Source organism: Lampris incognitus, chromosome 12 (genome assembly GCF_029633865.1).
Source record: "Lampris incognitus isolate fLamInc1 chromosome 12, fLamInc1.hap2, whole genome shotgun sequence".
NCBI lineage: Eukaryota > Metazoa > Chordata > Actinopteri > Lampriformes > Lampridae > Lampris > Lampris incognitus.
In genome coordinates, this window is record NC_079222.1 from 30,399,476 (window position 1) to 30,419,361 (window position 19,886).

General features: G+C 43.4%; 5 non-coding genes across 5 annotated transcripts; 2 read left to right on the forward strand and 3 right to left on the reverse strand.

Annotated features, from left to right (window-relative positions):
- The first annotated feature begins 1,400 nt into the window (after positions 1-1,400).
- On the forward strand, positions 1,401-1,473 carry trnak-uuu (transfer RNA lysine (anticodon UUU)). Its single transcript has one exon. It is a non-coding gene; the product is annotated as a tRNA-Lys (tRNA).
- Positions 1,474-3,051: 1,578 nt separating this feature from the next.
- Positions 3,052-3,124, forward strand: trnak-uuu (transfer RNA lysine (anticodon UUU)). The gene has a single exon. It is a non-coding gene; the product is annotated as a tRNA-Lys (tRNA).
- A 5,309-nt stretch (positions 3,125-8,433) lies between these two features.
- On the reverse strand, positions 8,434-8,506 carry trnak-uuu (transfer RNA lysine (anticodon UUU)). Its single transcript has one exon. It is a non-coding gene; the product is annotated as a tRNA-Lys (tRNA).
- A 4,412-nt stretch (positions 8,507-12,918) lies between these two features.
- Positions 12,919-12,991, reverse strand: trnak-uuu (transfer RNA lysine (anticodon UUU)). Its single transcript has one exon. It is a non-coding gene; the product is annotated as a tRNA-Lys (tRNA).
- Positions 12,992-18,162: 5,171 nt separating this feature from the next.
- Positions 18,163-18,235, reverse strand: trnak-uuu (transfer RNA lysine (anticodon UUU)). Its single transcript has one exon. It is a non-coding gene; the product is annotated as a tRNA-Lys (tRNA).
- Between the last annotated feature and the right edge of the window lie 1,651 nt (positions 18,236-19,886).

Here is a 19,886-nt window from a genome sequence, read left to right on the forward strand (position 1 = left end):
CAAGTGTCTTCCAATTCGTCTGGAAAATGCGGGCATTGATCCCGCTGCCTCTCGCACGCGAAGCGAGAGCTCTACCACTTGAGCTAATTCCCCTCACACGACAATAAAGAACCCCATTCAGTAGGGCTTATTTCACGTCACAACTATGACGTGAAGTAAACCCTACTGGAAACGAAAATGATGAGTTCTATGGTAGATTACTGCCTCACAATAGTTGGCTTGCTGCTGTTCAGACCAAGCAAGGACTCTTGGTTTTTAATAAGTGGCTTTGTTTTTTTGACCCACAAAAAGAAATTCATGGGGGTGAATTGATGGTGGTGGGTAGTGGGATTTATATGTGTCTACTGTTTGGATTTCCGATTTGTTTGCCCAAGTTTACAATTTGGAACTTGATGAAGGTTCAAAGTAAATGAAATTTTTAAAAAAAACTAAAAAAAAAAACTTTTTTTCTCCAGTGACATTTTTCTTCATCTGAATCGAGGGTGAAAGGATAGGGTTTGTCATACAATGCACAAAAAGCAATTTTGATTTTTAAGCCCTCTGGGACTAAATTATAATTTTGGGCTAAACAGATAAATTTGACTTGAGATTTCAGCAATCAGCAATTACTTGGGCACTTAAGGTTACTGGAAGGGTCTGGCTAGCTCAGACGACAGAATGTCAGGCTTTTAATCTGAGGGTCCAGGCTCCAAGTCCCTATGCGTTTGCTTCGAACTTCAGAGGAGTCTTCACGAAGTAAAATGCAGCTTCTCCAGGGGTTCTTCATAAACCTAGGCACAGTTGCAGGTATCCTGATGAACTGCTACTCAAGTGACTTTAATCAAATGTGGTGTACATAGAAGAACAGCGGATACAAAGTGACATGAAAGTCTTGTCATATACTCAAAAAAAGAAGTCATTAAATTATGTCAAACTTGTTATGAGGTTTCATATGAGCACGTTATTTCCCACTGCTTACAACACTAGAATATTACTGGCTTTGAGTTGCTTTAACAAGACCGCACTTGGAGACATTGGACGATTAGGGGACAGTTTTACACTTGTTGTGTGACTGTACCTGAGCACCGTACCCTAGTATTTTGGAGCAGTAGGCAGTGTGTCAGTCTCATATCTAAAGTTATTGAGTTCAACCCTCATACCGCCAGAATGGTTTTATATTTCGCTGTAGATTTGTGTCATGAACTCTGAAAAAAATCTTTTTTTTCCAGTTACACTTTTCCTCATCTGAATCGAGGGTCAAAGGATAGGGGGCGTCATACATTGCACAGAAAGTAATTTTGATTTTAATGCCCTCTGGGATAAAATTATAATTTGGGGCTATACAGAATTTGACTTGAGATTTGACTTGACATAAATTTCAGCAATCAGCAATTTCTTGGGCACTTAACGTAACTGGAAGGGTCTGGGTAGCTCAGACGGTAGAGCATAAGACTTTTAATCTGAGGGTCCAGGGTTCAAGTCCCTGTTCAGGTGTTAGTTACGAACCTCAGAGCGGTCTTCACTAATTGGAGTGCTGCTGCTCAAGTGCTTCTTTATAAACGTATGCACAGTTGCTAGTGTCCTGATGAACTCCTACCCAAGCAACTCCAATCAAATGTGGTGCACATAGAAGAGCAGCGGAAACAATGTGACATCAACGTGTTGTCAAATATGCTGAGAAAGAAGCCCTTAAATTATGTCACACTCGTTATGAGGTTTGATATGACCACATGCTATTTCCCACTGCTTACAACAAGCTGAACTGGATTGGCAGCTCTGTATAGTAGGTAAGTCTTGCAGTTAAATTGACAATGATTGTTGTAGTCTTAAGAGGCCTGCGCAAACGTAGCACAGACAAATCTCTTCCAACTCCTCCGGAGAATGGGGGTATCGACCCTGCTGTCTCTCGCATGCGAAGCGAGCGCTCCACCACTTGAGCTAATTCCTCTCACACAACAACACGGAACCCCATTCAGTAGGGCTTATTTCACATCACAACTATGACGTGAAATAAACCCTACTGGAAACGATAATGATGAGTTCTACGGTAGATTACTGCCTCACAATTGTTGGCTTGCTGCTGTTCAGACCAAGCAAGGACTCTTGGTTTTTACATCACATTACATTACAGTCATTTAGCCGACGCTTTTGTCCAAAGTGACTTACAATAAGTGCATTTAACGTCGGAAATCAGGAGAACTACTAGTCATCAGAGGTCATAAGTGCATCTAAACAAGCATCTAAGAGCAAAACCAGTGCTAAAGTAAAAGCGCAAGAAAGAGATTTTTTTTGTTTTTTAAATGAGTGAATAGAATAAGTGCTAAGCACAAGTAACAAGGTAGTAGTTCTTGAAGAGGTGAGTTTTCAACCTGCGCCGAAAGATGGGCAGCGAATCCGCTGTCCTGACATCAGTGGGGAGTTCATTCCACAATTGTGGAGCCAGGACAGAAAAGAGCCGTGACCAGGTTGATCGGCAGCAGGGGCCTCTGAGCGACGGGGCAACCAGGCGTCCCGAGGCAGCAGAGCGAAGCGGTCGGGCAGGGGTGTAGGGCTTGACCATGGCCTGGAGATAGGAAGGAGCTGTTCCATTCATTGCGCTGTAGGCTAGCACCAGAGTCTTAAAATGGATGCGAGCAGCTACTGGGAGCCAGTGTAGAGACATGAGAAGGGGAGTTGTGTGGGAGAATTTAGGGCGGTTAAACGCCAGAATAACTGGCTTTCTTTTTTTGACCCACAAAAAGGAAAGGTATGTGGTGAACTGATGGGGGTGGGTAGTGGGATTTATATGGGTCTGCTGTTTGGATTTCCGCTTTTTTTTGCACACGTTTACAATTTGGAACTTGATGAAGGTTCAAAATCAATGAAATTAAAAAAATACTTTTTTCCCACTTACGTTTTTCCTCATTTAAATCGAGGGTCAAAGGATAGGGGGCGTCATACATTGCACAGAAAGTAATTGTGATTCTAAAGCCATCGGGGACTAAAATATAATTTAGCGCTATACAGATAAATTTGACTTGTGATACACTTTACCAATCAGCAATGTCTTGGGCACTTACGGTTATGGGAAGGGCCTGGGTAGCTCAGACGGTAGAGCATCAGACTTTTAAGCTGAGGGTCCAGGGTTCAAGTCCCTGTTCAGGCGTCGAACTTCAGTGGAGTCTTCACTAACTAAAGCGCAGCTGCTCAAGAGTTTCTTTATAAACCTATGCACAGTTGGTAGTGTCCTGATGAACTCCTGCTCAAGCAACTCCAATCAAACGTGGTGCACATAGAAGGGCGGTGAAAACAAAGTGACATGAACGTCTTGTCAAATACGCTGAAAAAGAAGTCATTACATTATGTCACACTTGTTATGAGGTTTGACATGAGCACGTTATTTACCACTGCTTACAACACTTAGAATATTACTGTCGTTGAGGTGCTTTAACAAGACCGCGCTTGGGAGACATTGGATGATTAGGGGACAGTTTTACACTTGTTGTGTGACTGTACCCGAGTACTGTACCCTAGTTTGTTGGATGTCAGTATGTCAGTCTCATAATCTGAAGTTAGTGTGTTCAACCCTCATACAGACAGAATGGTTTTATATTTCGCTGTAGATTTGTGTCATGAACTCTTATCTTCAGATTACTGATCAAGCAGAATGTTCAAATCTGTTATTGATGATCATTTCAGTGTTCTAGAAATACAATCACGATGCTTGTCCAACACCGTTACATCTTCCTGCGTGACCATGCTGTAGCTCTTTAAAAATAAAAAAATAATTTCACTGGATAGATAAACTGGATTAACAGCCTTATACGGAACATAAGTCTCGTAATTAGATTTCACAGTACTGATCTACACAAATATTGAAAGCATGTCGTCACAGTTCATTTCGGTGTTGTAGAAATACTATAAATATGCTTGCTTAACATATACCTATGTGGCATCCATCTACAAAACAGCAGAACGCCGGCAAAGCTGAACTGGAAGCCCTGTTTAGTAGGTAAGTCTTGCAGTTAAAGTGACAATACCTGTTGCAGTCTTAAGAGGCCTGCAGAAACGTAACACAGACTAGTTTCATCCAACTCCTCCGGAGTACACGGGCACCGATCCCGCTGACTCTCGCATGCGAAGCAAGCGCCCTACCACTTGAGCTAATTCACCTCACACAACAACGAAGAAACCCATTCAGAAGGGTTTATTTTATGTCAAAGTTGTGTGGCGAAATGAAATTAAACTGATTAAACTGATGTATTTCATCCCTTGGCTGTGAGTATTCTTTAAAATCGTGTACTCACTAAATATAGGCAGAGGGTAGCTATGCTCTTACCTTAGCTCTTTGTCGTTTACTGCTAACGTATCTAGCTGTATAGAGCACTCCTGGCTTTGAGGCGCTCTAACAAAACCGCACTTAGAGACATTGGATAATTCGGGGACATGGATTCATTGTATAAGCTCCCATATCTTCGAGGGATATTTATGCCCCTATGGCAGGTTAATCTGTCTGAACTGTTGGCTTGCTCCATTTTAGACAGAGCAAGGATTCTTGCTTTTAGATAAATAGATTACTTTCTGCGACCCAGAGTGGAAATCTACAGGGTTGATTTGAGGCGGGTGGGTGGGTGGTGAGATGTATTTGTGTCTCCTTTTCGGACTTCTAATTTTGTTTGTGCAATTTCCCAACTTGGAACTTGTTGAAAGATTCAAAATTAATCAAATAAAATAAAAAACTTTTTTTTCCCCCATTATGATGATCCTCATCTGAGCTGACAGTTTGAAACAAACGCCTGAAAAGGCACTTCAACGCTGGACCCTCAGATTAAAAGTCTGATGCTCTACCGTCTGAGCTACCCAGGACCTCCAAAAGCATTTAAGTGCCAAAGAAATTGCTGATTGGTGAAATGTATTTCAAGTCAAATTTATCTGTACAACCTAAATTATAATTTAGTCCCAGAGACCTTTAAAATCACAATTACTGTCTGTGCAATGTATGATGCCCCCTATCATTTGACACTCGATTCAGATGAGGAAAAATGTAACTGGACAACAAAAAAAAAAGATTTTTTATTGCAGTTATTTTGAACCTTCAGCAAGTTCCAAATTGTAAACTTGTGCAAAAAAAATCGGAAATCCAAACAGGAGACATGTATAAATCCCACTACCCTCCCCCATCAAGTCACCCCTATAAATTTCAATTTTGTTGGTCAAAAAGTAAAAGCCACTTATAAAATTCCAAGAGTCCTCGCTCGGTCTGAATAGGAGCAACCCAACAGTTGTCAGAAAGTAATCTACCATAGAGCTCATCATTATCACTCAAGGGTAAGGGAACAGATGAATCCATGTTGACACATCTTTCTGGCAAAGTCACAAGTCTTATCTATGTTTTTCTTTGTCACCTAAATTCTAGAACACTGAAATGATAAGCAATAACAGGTTTGGACATTCTGCTTGATCAGTAATCTGAAGATAAAAGTTCATGACACAAATCTGTAGGGAAATATAACACCATTCTGGATGTATGAGGGTTGAACTCATTAACTTCAGATTATGAGACTGACACTACCTATTGCTCCAACAAACTAGGGTAAAGTGCTCAGGTACAGTCACACAACAAGTGTAAAACTGCCCCCTAATTATCCGATGTCTCCAAGTGCGGTCTTGTTAAAGCACCCCAAAGCCAGTAATATTCTAAGTGCTGTAAGCAATGGAAAATAACATGTGCTCATATCAAACCTCATATGAATTGCTTCTTTTTCAGCATTTGACAAGGCGTTTGTGTCAATTTGTTTCCACTGCTCTTCTATGTGCACCACATTTGATTGGAGTTGCTTGAGTGGGAGTTCATCAGGATATTAGCAACTGTGCATACGTTTATAAAGAAACTTGAGCAGCTGCACTTTAGTTTAGTGAAGACTCCTCTAAAGTTTGAAACAAATGCCTGAACAGGGACTTGACCCTGGATCCTTGGATTAAAAGTGTAGAACTGTACCGTCTGAGGTACCCACGCGCTTCCAGTAAGACACTATAACTGTGAATACGTTTATAAAGGAAGTTTTGAGCAGCCTAACTTCAGTTAATGAAGACTCCTGTGAAGTTTGAAACAAACGCCTGAACAGGAACTTGAACCCTGGACCCTCAAAGTCTGAGGTTCTACCGTCTGAGGCTCTACCGTCTGAGCTACCCAGGCCCTTCCAGTGACTTTAAATGCCCAAGAAATTGCTGATTGCTGAAATGTATCTCAAGTCAAATTTATCTGTATAGCCCTAATTTATCATTTAGTCCCAGAGGCCTTTAGAATCAAAATTACTCTCTGTGCAATGTATGATGCCCCATATCCTCCGACCCCTGAAAAAAGGCCTTAACTGGAAAAACTTAACTGGGAAAAAAAATTGTTGTTTTTATTTATTTTATTCTGAACTTCCAACAAGTTCCAAATTGTAAACTTGGGCAAACAAAATCGGAAATCCAAAATGAAGAAACCTATAAATTACACTACACTCCCCCATCCAGTCTTCCTATAAATGTAAATTTTTTGGTCAAAAAATGAAAGCCAGCTTTTAAAAACCGAGAGTCCTTACTCGGTCTGAATAGGAGCAAGCCAACAGTTGTGAGACAGTAATCTACCATACAGCTCATCATTATCTCTCAAAGGTTGGAGACCAGATATAAGGAATCCATGTCGACTTATCTTTCTGGCAAGGTCACAACCCTTAGCTATGTTTCTCTTTGTCACCTAAGATTGTTTAATTTAGTATCATTGGTGCTGTCATGAAAAAAAAAATGCTGACGTTTCTAGTGTGTGTCTTGTGTGCCTGCTGTAGTGTTTCTGCCTATTTCATGCTAACGCCGAAAGATTACCTTCAGTGTCGGTAGCTCTGGCCTTGTGTAAAAGCGAACATCAGCTGGCAGTGCTAGCTTTAAAGTAGCCGGTAATAGATTCGCCTTCTACTAGCGTGTTTTGTTTAATGGTGGCTGAGGGAAAAGCAAAAACAGAGAAACACTGTGCACTGAGGAGCAGACGCTGCATATCAGGCCACACAGCTGCTGCAGGGGAGCAATGCTACACTGCTGGACCAGGATAAACAAAGCTTCATGTGCGGATGTGGCAAACGCTAATGGGCTGACTGTAAGGCCAAGGCTCTAAGGTATCTGGAGTGTCAGTCACATTTAACCATATGGAACGAAGTCCCACTTGCTTCCGGATGGAGAGGCCTCTGTCAGAGAGACAACCTAACTAAGAGGAGAGCACAGCTAGAACAAGACATTTCAACACAGCTGCATAAGTTAGCAGTAAACGTCAAAGAGCTAAGCTGACTGGGAAAGAGCAAAGCAAACCTCTTCCTCATTTAGTGAGTATACGATTCTAAAGGATGCTAATAGACAAGGGATGAAATACACCAGTTTAATGTCATTTCACCGCACAACTATGACGTGAAATAACCCTACTGAATGGGGTTATTCGTTGTTGCGTGAGGGGAATTAGCTCAAGTGGTGGAGCGCTCGCTTTGCATGCGAGAGGCAGCAGGATCGATGCCCGCATTCTCCAGACGTGTTGGATGAGACCTGTCTGTGTTACGTTTGCGCAGGCCTCTTTAGACTGCAACAATTATTGTCAATATAACTGCAAGACTTATCTACTATACAGGGCTGCTACTCCAGTTCAGCATTGTGCTGTTTTTTAGATGGGTGTCACATAGGTATATGTCAAGCAAGCATACTTATTGCATTTCTACAACACTGAAATGAACTGTGACGACACGCTCTCAATATTTATGTAGATCAGTACTGTGAAGTGTAAATACGAGGCTTATGTTATGTATAAGGCTGCTAATCCAGTTTATCTATCCTGTGCAACTTTACTCTGATTTTAAAGAGATACAGCATGGTCACACAGGAAGATGTAATGGTATGGTGCAAGCAATGTTATTGTATTTCTAGAACACTGAAATGATCAGCAATAACGGGTTTGGACTTTCTGCTTGATCAGTAATCTGAAGACAAGAGTTCATGACACAAATCTACAGCGAGATATAACAACATTCTTGCTATATGAGGGTTGAACTCACTAACTTCTGATTATGAGACTGACACATTGCCTACTGCTCCAACAAACTAGGGTAAAGTGCTCAGGTACAGTCATACAACAAGTGTAAAACTGCCCCCTCATTATCCAGTGTCTCCAAGTGCGGTCTTGTTAAAGCACCCCAAAGCCAGAAATATAAGTGTTGTAAGCAATGGGAAATAACATGTGCTCATATCAAACCTCATATGATTTGCCTCTTTTTCAGCATTTGACAAGGCGTTCATGTCAAGTTGTTTCCACTGCTCTTCTATGTGCTCCACATTTGATTGGAGTTGCTTGAGGAGGCGTTCATTAGGTCACTAGCAACTCTGCATACGTTTAGAAAGAAACTCTTGAGCAGCTGCACTTCAGTTAGTGAAGACTCCTCTGAAGTTTGAAACAAATGCCTGAATAGGGACTTGAACCCTGGACCCTCAGATTAAAAGTCTGATGCTCTACCGTCTGAGCTACCCAGGCCCTTCCAGTAACCCTAAACTCCAAGAAATTGCTGATTGGTGAAATGTATCTCAAGTCAAAATTATCTGTATAGCCCTAAATTTTAATTTAGTCCTAGAGGGCTTTGAAATCACAATTCACCCTTCGCTAAACCACGCCCCGAAACACAGACTGTCCATTCACAGCGCAGCATAGGACAGGCTCCGACAGAGGTCCGACACTTTAATGGCGGCGCGCCGTTGACTCCGATGCGAAAGTTTCAGATTTGCTTCATTTTCCAGCTGTTTGTGTGGACGTTTAGCTAGTTATGGTTACACGTTGTGCTTGGGCCACTTGTAACAGTGACACTCGTTACGCGGAGAGGTTGGAAGGAGATGTACTTTTTTTTCCCGAAACCAAAATCAAACCCTGAAAAGTGTAGGCTGTGGATAAAGCTATGTGGGCGTCCTCAAATTCCGTTGAACCCCTCCAAGATCAACAAGAACATCTTTGTCTGCTCCAAGGTAAGTAATTACTTTTATTATCCGTTAAAATAATGTTAAAGCTTGACGGACTTAACAACAGCAACTAAGGGGGCGGGCCTTAGTTAAGGGTGAATTACTTTCTGTGCAATGTATGACGCCCCCTATCCTTCGACGTAACTAGAATTTTTTTTCTATTTCATTTATGTTGAACTTTCAACAAATTCCAAATTGTAAAAATGCACATACAAAATCGGAAATCCAAACAGGAGACACCTATAAATCCCACTACCCTCCCCCATCAAGTCACCCCCATAAATGTCAATTTTGTGGGTCAAAAAATGAAAGCCAGTTATTAAAAACAAAGAGATGCAGGGAAGTGAAGCTGAGGCTGAGCATAAAAAAGCTATGGTTTCGTGTGAGGGAGGTCCGCTTCAACGGCCACATACTGTTGGCGGAGGGCCTCAAAGCTGATCCCGAGAAGGTCAGGGCAGTCCTGGACATGCCAAACCCCACGGATGCAAAAGGCGTTCAGCGGTGTGCCGGCTTCGTTAACTATTTATCGAGGTTCAGGCCCCGCTTGTCAGAGGTGTGTGAACCACTGAGAAGGGTGCTGGACAAAGATGTGCCGTGGCACTGGTTGCCCAAACATGATGCTGCTATGAAGGAAATCAAGACGCTGGTCACGGCGGTGCCAGTACTACGTTACTATGATGTCAGCAAGCCAGTCACCATACAGAGCGACTCCAGTCAGACCGGTTTGGACTGCAGAGACCGACCACCGCCCGCTGGTGTCAATCTTCACTAAGCCCCTTCTCAGTGCACCAAAGCGCCTTCAAAGCATGCTCCTCACACTTCAGAACTACTGCCTCACGGTGATGTACAAGCCAGGCCCTGAAATGTGCATAAGTGACACGCTAAGCAGAGCCACCACCCCGCCACAGAGAACGGACACTCAGTACAGACGTGAAATGGTCTGCAGCATGCAGCAGGTGCAGTACGACACGGCAGCCATTCAGCAAGCAGACTATCTAAACGTCACCAGCCAACGCCTCGCACAGATTCGAAAACACACAGAGGAGGATGTGTGTCTTCAAACACTCAAGTCGGTCATGCTGGAGGGATGGCCAGAACACAAAGAGGAGAGCCCCACAGCCGTCAGAGAATACGTGGCCATCAGAGATGAAAGGAGCCAGCGTGTCATCATTCCGAAAGCTATGCGTCCTGAGATGCTGAAACGGATTCACTACAATCACATGGGGGGGTGAGGCTTACTATGGACAGGCCCGGGATCCTCTCTACTGGCCAAATATGCAGGGGGAAATCAAAGACTATGTGCAGCAGTGCTCAGTGTGTAACGAGTATGCGCGCAAGCAACAGAAAGAGACTATGATGTCACACCCGCTCCCTACACGTCCCTGGCAGCTGGTGAGCATGGACTTGTTCAGCTACGCAAGGCAGGACTTCCTGCTCATGGTGGATCACTATTCAGACTTCTGGGAGATTGATCCCAGACCTGTCGGCAGAAACGACCATTCGAAGGTGCAAGGAGAGGAGGTGCAAGGAGAGTTGTGGAGAGTTTCGGGCGTTTGCGAGGGAGTGGGGCTTCGAACATGTCATGTCCTCCCCGAGACACCCGAAAGCTAACGGCAAAGCAGAGTCTGCAGTGAAGATTGTGAAAGGCCTATGCAGAAAAGCAGAGCGTGCCGACGAGGACCCCCAGACCGGTCGCCTCCTCTTTACGTGTCTATGGACACGCTTCTGCAAGTCACTTATACACGTATCTCACAGATGCCGCTAGGGGCGCCCTGTAGCCCACTAGGTCTGTCATGACCATGGTCATGACGCAATAGAATGTCAAAAATATTGAACAAAGATGGCGGAGCGATGCGAAGCGAAGCGAATGTTCTTAATATGTGAGTCGTAGCTAAATTTGCTATCTTCAAATTATTTTTTGAAGCAGAGATGTACCACATTATTGAACTAACGTTATATGTATGGTGTTTACAATTTAGGAATAAATGTGAGCTAAATAAACGAATTGTCAATGCAATCTCAATAAATTAGTCCCCACGATTTTGCATGCGATTTACCGAAAAACAATCGGAGTCTGGTAATGATGAGTTTGTAATCCAGTAAAATGGTGCGCAAATCTAGCTGTGGGGCAACAGCCAATTCTATAAAAAGGATGTCTAAATTAAAATTTTACTTAAATATGTATTAGATGTAACATTACCTTGTGTGGTGGAGAAATTGTGGTGAATCCCGACCGATACAGCTCTGCCTAGACCTAGAAGACAGGATTGCGCCCCCAGTGGCCAGAAAACGGGATTGCGGCCCCAGTGGCAACTAATACGTGTCCATTTACACGTATTTCGCTCTCGCAAAAACGTGTCCTCTGACACGTACGTATTGTGATGTAGTGTTGTTTAAAACACACACACACACACGGGACTGTGGACATTTAATTAAAAAAAACTGTGATGTTCACTTCTAATGTTCTTATTCAGTGGTTTTGTGGATGCTCTGATGCTACCATTTTGTTGTTATTGTTCTGCAAAGGTTTTGGTTGATATTGACTTGCTGTCTCTTCTTGATGCACTATTTCCATTGCACTATTTTAATATTGGGACATGAGTACTAATGTTCTAATGGCTAACACTATCCATTATATTGTTTGGTATTGTATTCTACGAAAGGAAGGGAGATGTTGTAGGGTAATGTTATGCAGCCAACAGCTCCCCCTGGGGGGCACTGATTTAAGTATACTTGCCTTGTGTAACATGCCTCAGTTCTGTTATGGGCACAGCCGGTGAATACACGTTAATAAGAGACACAGCCCGACTCTGTCTGTTATTCATATGCACCTACACTTGCAACAATGGTCTTAGCCAAGGGATGAAAAACACTTGTTCAATTCCATTTCGCTGCACAACTGACGTGAAATAAACCCTACTGAATGGGGTTCTTTGTTGTTGTGTGAGGGGAATTAGCTCAAGTGGTAGAGCGCTGCTTTGCATGCGAGAGGCAGCGGGATCGATGCCCGCATTCTCCAGAAGAGTTGGATGAGACTTGTCTGGGCTACATTTACGCAGGCCTCTTAAGACTACAACAATTATTGTCACTTTAACTTCAAGACTTACCTATTATACAGGGCTGCCAATCCAGTTAAGCTTAGCCAGCAATTCGCTATTTTGTAGATGGATGTCACATAGATATATTTTAAGCAAGCATACATATTGTATTTCTACAACACTGAAATAAACTCTGACACCAGGCTTTATGTAGATCAGTACTGTGACATGTAACTACGAGATGTATGTTCCATATAAGACTCCTAATCCAGTTTATCTATCCAGCGCAATTTTACTCTGATTTTAAAGAGATGTAATGGTATTGGAAAAGAATCGTTATTGTATTTATAGAACATTGAAATGATCAGCAATAACGGGTTTGGACACTCTGCTTGATCAGTAATCTGAAGCTAAGAGTTCATGACACAAATCTACAGCGAAATATAAAACCATTCAGGCTGTATGAGGGTTGAACTCACTAAATTCAGATTAATGAGACTGACGCACTGCCTACTGCTCCAACACACTAGGGTACAGTGCTCAGGTACTGTCACAGAACAAGTGTAAAACTGTCCCCTAATTATCCAATGTCTTCAAGTGCGGTCTTGTTAAAGCACCTCAAAGCCAGTAATATAAGTGTTGTAAGCAATGGGAAATAACATGTGCTCATATCAAACCTCATATGAATTGTGACATAATCGAAGGGCTTCTTTTTCAGCATATTTGACAAGGCGTTTATATCACTTGGTTTCCACTGCTCTTCTATGTGCACCACATTTGATTGGAGTTGCTTGAGTAGAAGTTCATCGGGCCACTAGCAACTGTGCATACGTTTATAAAGAAAGTCTTGAGCAGCCTCACTTTAGTTAATGAAGACTCCTCAGATGTTTTAAACAAACGCCTGAACAGGGACTTGAACCCTGGACCCTCAGATTAAAAGTCTGATGCTCTACCGTCTGAGCTACCCAGGCCCTTCCTGTAACCTTAAGTGCCCAAGAAATTGCTGATTGCTGAAATGTATCTCAAGTCAAATGTATCTGTATAGCCCTAACTTATAAGTTAGTCACCGAGGGCTTTGAAATCACAATTACTTTCTGTCAGTAACGTCTAGTGAGGTCCATGGCTGGGTAGACAGTGAACTATATTTATTTGTGCCAGAGAGAGGCACAAGCAGACTCTGCCCCAGCAGCCTGCATTCACGAATGCTAGCTTTGGGAGCAAGCTATCCTATACTTGTTGTTTTGTCAATAAAAGGCATAGGGCATGCCTTTTATTGACAAAACAACAAGTTTTACATGATTTTTTTTGGATTATTCTTTACAGAAATCTTAACAAATTAAAGTTAAAAAAATAAAAATAAATTTTGGGTAACTATCATGATATTTTTTTTCTTCTTCTTATTAGCCTGGGTGAGGCACTACCTCCCCTGCCTCCCCTGACTACGCATCACTGCTTTCTGTCCAATGTATGACACCCCCTATCCTTTGACCCTCGATTCAGATGAGGAAAAACGTAACTGGGGAAAAAAACGTTTTGTTTTTTTTTTCATTTATTTTGAACTTTCAACAAATTCCAAATTGTAAACTTGTGCATACAAAATCGGAAATCCAAACAGGAGACACATATAAATCCAACTACCCTCCCCAATCAAGTCACCCCCATAAATGTCATTTTTTTGGGTTAAAAGATGAAAGTCAGTTAGCAAAAACCAAGAGTCCTTGCTCGGTCTGAATAGGAGCAAGCCAACAGTTGTGAGACAGTAATCTACCGTAGAGCTTATCATTATCCCTCAAGGGTAGGGGACCAGATACAATGAGTACATGTCGACTCATCTTTCTGGCAAGGTCACAAGTCTTAGCTATGTTTTTGTTTGTCACCTAAGATGTTTAATTCAGTATCATTGGTGTTGACATGAAAAAAAATTGAGTTTCTCGTGTGTGCGTTATGTGCCTTGCTGTACTGTTTCTGCCTGTCATGCCAGCACCCTAAGATTACCTTCAATGTCGGTACCTCTGGCCTTAGGTAAAAGCGAGCATCAGCTGGCCATGCTAGGTTTAAAGTAGCCGGCAATAGATTCGCCTACTACTATCATGTTTTGTTTAATGGTGGCTGAGAGGACAAGCTAATACTGAGAAACACTGTGCACTGAGGAGGAGAGACTGCAAATCAGTCCGTACAGTTGGTGCAGAAGAGCACTCCTAACCCTGTAGAACCAGGATAAACAAAGCTTCATTTGCTGATGTGGCTAAGCTATCATTCGCGCTGTCGCAAACCTAATGAGCTGACTTTAAGTCTAAGGCTCTAAGGTATCTGGAGTGTCAGTCACATTTAACCCTATGGAACGAAGTTCTACTTGCTCATGGACGGACAAGTCTCTGTAAGAGAGACAACCTAGCTAAGAGGAGAGCACAGCCAGAACAAGACATTTCAACACAGCTAGATAAGTTAGCAGTAAACGTCAAAGAGCTAAGGTAACTGGGAAAGAGCCAAGCCAACCTCTGCCTCATTTAGTGACTATACGACTTTAATGAATGCTCATAGCCAAGGGATGAAAAACACAAGTTTAATTTCATTTCGCCACACAACTATGACGTGAAATAAACCCTACTGAATGGGGTTCTTCGTTGTTGCGTGAGGGGAATTAGCTCAAGTGGTAGAGCGCTCGTTTCGCATGCGAGAAACAGCGGGCTCGATGCCCGTGTAACGTGCATGGATAAGTAGACCTGTCAGACCTTGGCTAACAGGTCAGACCCTTTAGTGATCACCTTCACAGTTATACAGTGAATCCTGTGCACGAAACAAACACACATCACTAATTTTAAACACAAAATGTGACCATACATTTGTGTGTGTCACACCCGCACACTCCAGAGAAGTTAGATGAGACTTGTCTGTGTTATGTTTGCGCAGACCTCTTAAGACTACAACAATTAATGTCACATTAACTACAAGACTTAACTACTATGCAGGGCTGCCAATCCAGTTCAGCTTTGACAGCATTTTGCTGTTTTGTAGATGGATGTGACATAGGTATATCTTAAGCAAGCATACTTATTGTATTTCTACAACACTGAAATGAACTGTGACGACAGGCTTTCAATATTTATGGAGATCAGCACTGTGAAGTGTAACTACGAGATTTATCTTCCTTATAAGGCTGCTATTCCTGACACTCTTCTCCACCCACTCCATCCTGCCTGCACTCTTTTCTTCACCTCTCTTCTGCATTCCCCGTTACTTTGGACAGTTGACCCCAAGTGTTCAAACTCATATGTCTTCGTCACCTCTACTCCTTGTATCCTCACCATTTCGCGGTCCTCCGTCTCATTCGCGCATATGTATTTCGTCTTGCTCCTACTGACTTTCATTCCTCTTCTCTCCAGTGCATTCCTCCACCTCTCCAGGCTCCCCTCAACCTGCACCATACTCTCACTACAGATCACAATGTCATCTGCAAACATCATCGTCCACGGAGACTCCTGCCTGATGTCGTCCGTCAACCTGTCCATCACCATTGCAAACAAGAAAGGGCTCAAAGCCAATCCTTGATGTAATCCCACCTCCACCTTGAACCAATCTGTCATTCCAACCGCACAACTCACCATCGTCACACTTCCCTCATAAAATCCTGCACCACTCCTGCATACTTCTCTGCAACTTCCGACTTCCTCATACAATACCACACCTCCTCTCTCGGCACCCTGTCGTATGCCTTCTCTTAATCTTCAAAGACACAATGTAACTCCTTCTGACCTTCTCTATACTTCTCAATCAACATTCTCAAAGTAAACATCGCATCTGTGGTGCTCTTTCGTGGCATGAAACCATACTGCTGCTGGCTAATCATCACCTCTCCTCTTAACCTAGCTTCTATTACTCTTTCCCATATCTTCATGCTGTGGCTGATCAACTTTAGATCTCTGTAGTTGCTACAGTTCTGCACGTCGCCCTTGCTCTTGAAAATCGGTACCAGTATACTTCTTCTCTATTCCTCAGGCATTCTCTCACTTTACAAGATTGTGTTAAACAATCTAGTTAGAAATTGGGTGAAGAAGAGTGTCAGGAGTGATTTGCGACAGAAGGTTACAAGCAAGAGTTAAAGGGAAGGTTTAGAAGACGATTGAGAGACCAGCTATGTTATATGGTTTGGAGATAGTGACACTGACGAAAAGACAGGAGTCGGAACTGGAGGAGGCAGAATTGAAGATGCTAACATTTGCATTGGGAGTGACGAAGAAGGACAGAATTAGGAATGATTACATTAGAGGGACGGCTCAAATTGGACGGTTTGGCAACAAAGCAAGAGAGGCAAGATTGAGATGGTTTGGACATGTGTGGAGGAGAAATGCTGGGTATATAGGGAGAAGAATGCTGAATATGGAGCTGCCAAGGAAGAGGAAAAAAGGAAGGCCAAAGAGGAGGTTTATCGATATGGTGAGGGAAGACATGCCTCTGTCACACCAGCCGTGCAGTGAGTCTGATGGGAAAGAGTGCGGAAGTGAGACGACTGAGAAGAATCTTGGTATGGGGCAACTGGATGAAATGAGTGGGAATGATCAGAGTGAGCCAGAGGAGGAGAATAAATCTCAAAGATCCAACAATGAAGAAGAAAAGAAATCTCCCCAGGTGAAAAACTTACCTTCCGAGTCAAGAAGGGTCAGGAGAAACACCTCTAGGGACAGACGCGCGTATGAATTAAAGGCCCAGGACCCTGACTCAGTTTAGCGGAAGATTTACCTGGGATGGAGAATATAGAAGAGAGCTAAAGTAAAGATGAACAAGAAGGGTGACAGAGAGTGACACTCATACACATGTACATACCCCATGACACACGCACCTCATCATGGCTGTGTTTTGAGTTATGGGCTACTTGTGAACTTAATCTGATAGCGGGAACACCATCAAATATAGCGGGGGTAGATGTAAGTAAGTGACTTACACTTAATCGCCGGCAGAGGGGGATCTTTTATTGTTGGCACGTATTTTTTCCTTCTTGACCGTTTCCGAATTCTGAGTCCTTTGTCCCTCCGTGGCTACTGTAGAGCCAGTTCCGTTTTGTGTTACAAGCTGCCTGTATGCTGCGAGTGGTGCTGTGTGTGAGGAAGCTAAGAAATGCAGAAAACCTGCTCTGCCTAAACCGCCATCAGGACTCATGTCTCCCGTCTGTACAACTGTCTTCTCCCTTCGTCCGCACTGGAGTCAGAATACATTAAAAAAATAACACGACGCAGAGACTGTTCAAGGGGTGTTCGGGCCGACAGACAGAAGAATGGGGTTACATCTTTGGTATGGGGTATTGTTATCCTCCAGACTAACTCACGGCCGGTGTGACAGAGGATGACGCAGAAGACAGGAAGAAATTGAAACGGATGATCCGCTGTGGCGACCCCTAACGGGAGCAGCCGAAGGTAGTAGTAGTAGTAGTAGTAGTAGTAGTAGTAGTAGTAGTAGTAGTAGTAGTAGAAGTAGTAGATAAGGCTGCTAATCCGGTTTATCTATCCAGTACAATTTTACTCTGATTTTAAAGAGGTACAGCATTGCCACGCAGGAAGATGTAACGGTATTGCACAAGCATCGTTATTGTATTTCTAGAACACTGAAATGATCAAGCAATAACAGGTTTGGACATTCTGCTTGATCAGTAATCTGAAGATAAAAATTCATGACACAAATCTACATCGAAATATAACCCATTCTGGCTGTATGAGGCTTGAACTCACTATAACTTCAGATTATGAGACTGACTAACTGCCTACTGCTCCAACAAACTAGGATACGGTGCTCAGGTACAGTCACACAACAAGTGTAAAACTGTCCCTCATTATCCAATGTCTCCAAGTGCGGTCCTGTTAAAGCACCTCAAAGCCAGTAATATTCTAAGTGTTGTAAGCAATGAGAAATAACATGTGCTCATATCAGACCTCATATGAATTTTGACATAATCTAAGAGCTTCTTTTTCAGCATATTTGACAAGGCGTGCTTGTGACTTTGTTTCCACTGCTCTTCTATGTGCACCACATTTGACTGGAGTTGCTTGAGTAGGAGTTCTTCATGACACTAGGAACTGTGCATACGTTTATAAAGAAAGCCGTGAGTAGCTACACTTTAGTTAATGAAGACACCTCTGAAGTTCGAAACAAACGCCTGAACAGGGACTTGAACCCTGGACCCTCAGATTAAAAGTCTGATGCTCTACCGTCTGAGCTACCCAGGCCCTTCCAATAACCTTAAGTGCCCAAGAAATTGCCGATTCCTGAAATGTATCTCAAGTCAAATTTATCTGTATAGAGCTAAATTATAATTTTTGAATCGATGCACTCTGCGAGAGCAAACTCTCCTCTGTCCTGATACTCCTGGACCTGTCAGCTGCGGTCGACATAGTGAACCACCAGATCCTCCTCTCTACCCTCGAATGGCTGCGTGTCACAGGCTCTGCACTCTCAATGTTTGCAATCTACCTGACGCGTCGCTCCTACCAGGTGACATGGAGGGGATCTGTGTCGGAGCCTCGCAGACTGACTACAGGAGTTCCACAGGGTTCGGTTCTGGGTCCTCTCCTGTTCTCCCAGTACACGACATCCGTGGGTTTTGTTATTCGCTCGCACGACTTCTCTTACCATTGTTATGCCGAAGACACCCAGCTGATCTTGTCCTTGCCTCCCTTTGACACACAAGTAGAGACACACATTGCTGCGTGCTTCACTGACATCTCAGAGTGGATGGCGACACACCACCTGAAGCTCAATCTGGACAAGACAGAGCTGATGTTCCTCCTGGGGAAAGGTTGCCCGCACCGAGACCTGGCCATCGCCATTGACAACACCGTGGTGACGCCAGCTCGGACTGTGAGGAATCTGGGTGTGATCCTGGATGACCAACTGTCGTTTGCTGAAAACGTTGCATTGGTTGCTCGCTCCTGCAGAGTTATCCTCTACTATAACATCAGGAGGATTCGCCCATTCCTCACCGACGAGATGGCACAGGTGCTCATCCAGGCTCTGGTCATCTCCCGGCTGGACTACGGCAACTCCTTCCTTGCTGGCGCCCCGGCGTCGGCCATCAGACCTCTGGAGTTTGTTCAGAAAGCTGCAGTTCGTCTGGTGTTCAACCGCCCTAAGTTCTCACACACAACTCCCCTTCTCATGTCCCTGCACTGGCTCCCAGTAGCTGCTCACATCGAGTTTAAGACTCTGGTGCTAGCCTACAAGGCAGTGAAAGGAACAGCTCCTTCCTATCTCCAGGCCATGGTCAAGCCCTACACCCCCGCCCGACCAGTTCGCTCTGCTGCCTCAGGACGCCTGGTTGCCCCGTCGCTCAGAGGCCCCTGCTGCCGATCGACCCGGTCACGGCTCTTTTCTGTCCTGGCCCCACAGTGGTGGAATGAACTCCCCACTGATGTCAGGACAGCGGAGTCGCTGCCTATCTTTCAGCGCAGGTTGTAAAAGCACTTCTTCAAGAACTACTACCCTGTTACTTCTTAGCACTTCTTAGCACTTATTGTATTCACTCATTTAAAAAAAAAGTCTTTCTTGAACTTTTACTTTAGCGTTGGTTTTGCTCTTCGATGCTTGTTTAGATGCACTTATAACCTCCGATGACTAGTAGTTCTCCTGATTTCCTACGTTAAATGCACTTATTGTAAGTCGCTTTGGATAAAAGCGTCGGCTAAATGACTGTAATGTAATGTAATATAATTTCAACACAGCTAGATAAGTAAGCAGTAAACGTGAAAGAGCAAAGCTGACTGAGAAAGAGCAAAGCTAACCCATGCCTCATAAGAGAGTATACGATTTCAATGAATGCTCATAGCCGTGGGATGAAAAACACCAATTTAATTTCATTTAGCCACACAACTATGATGTGAA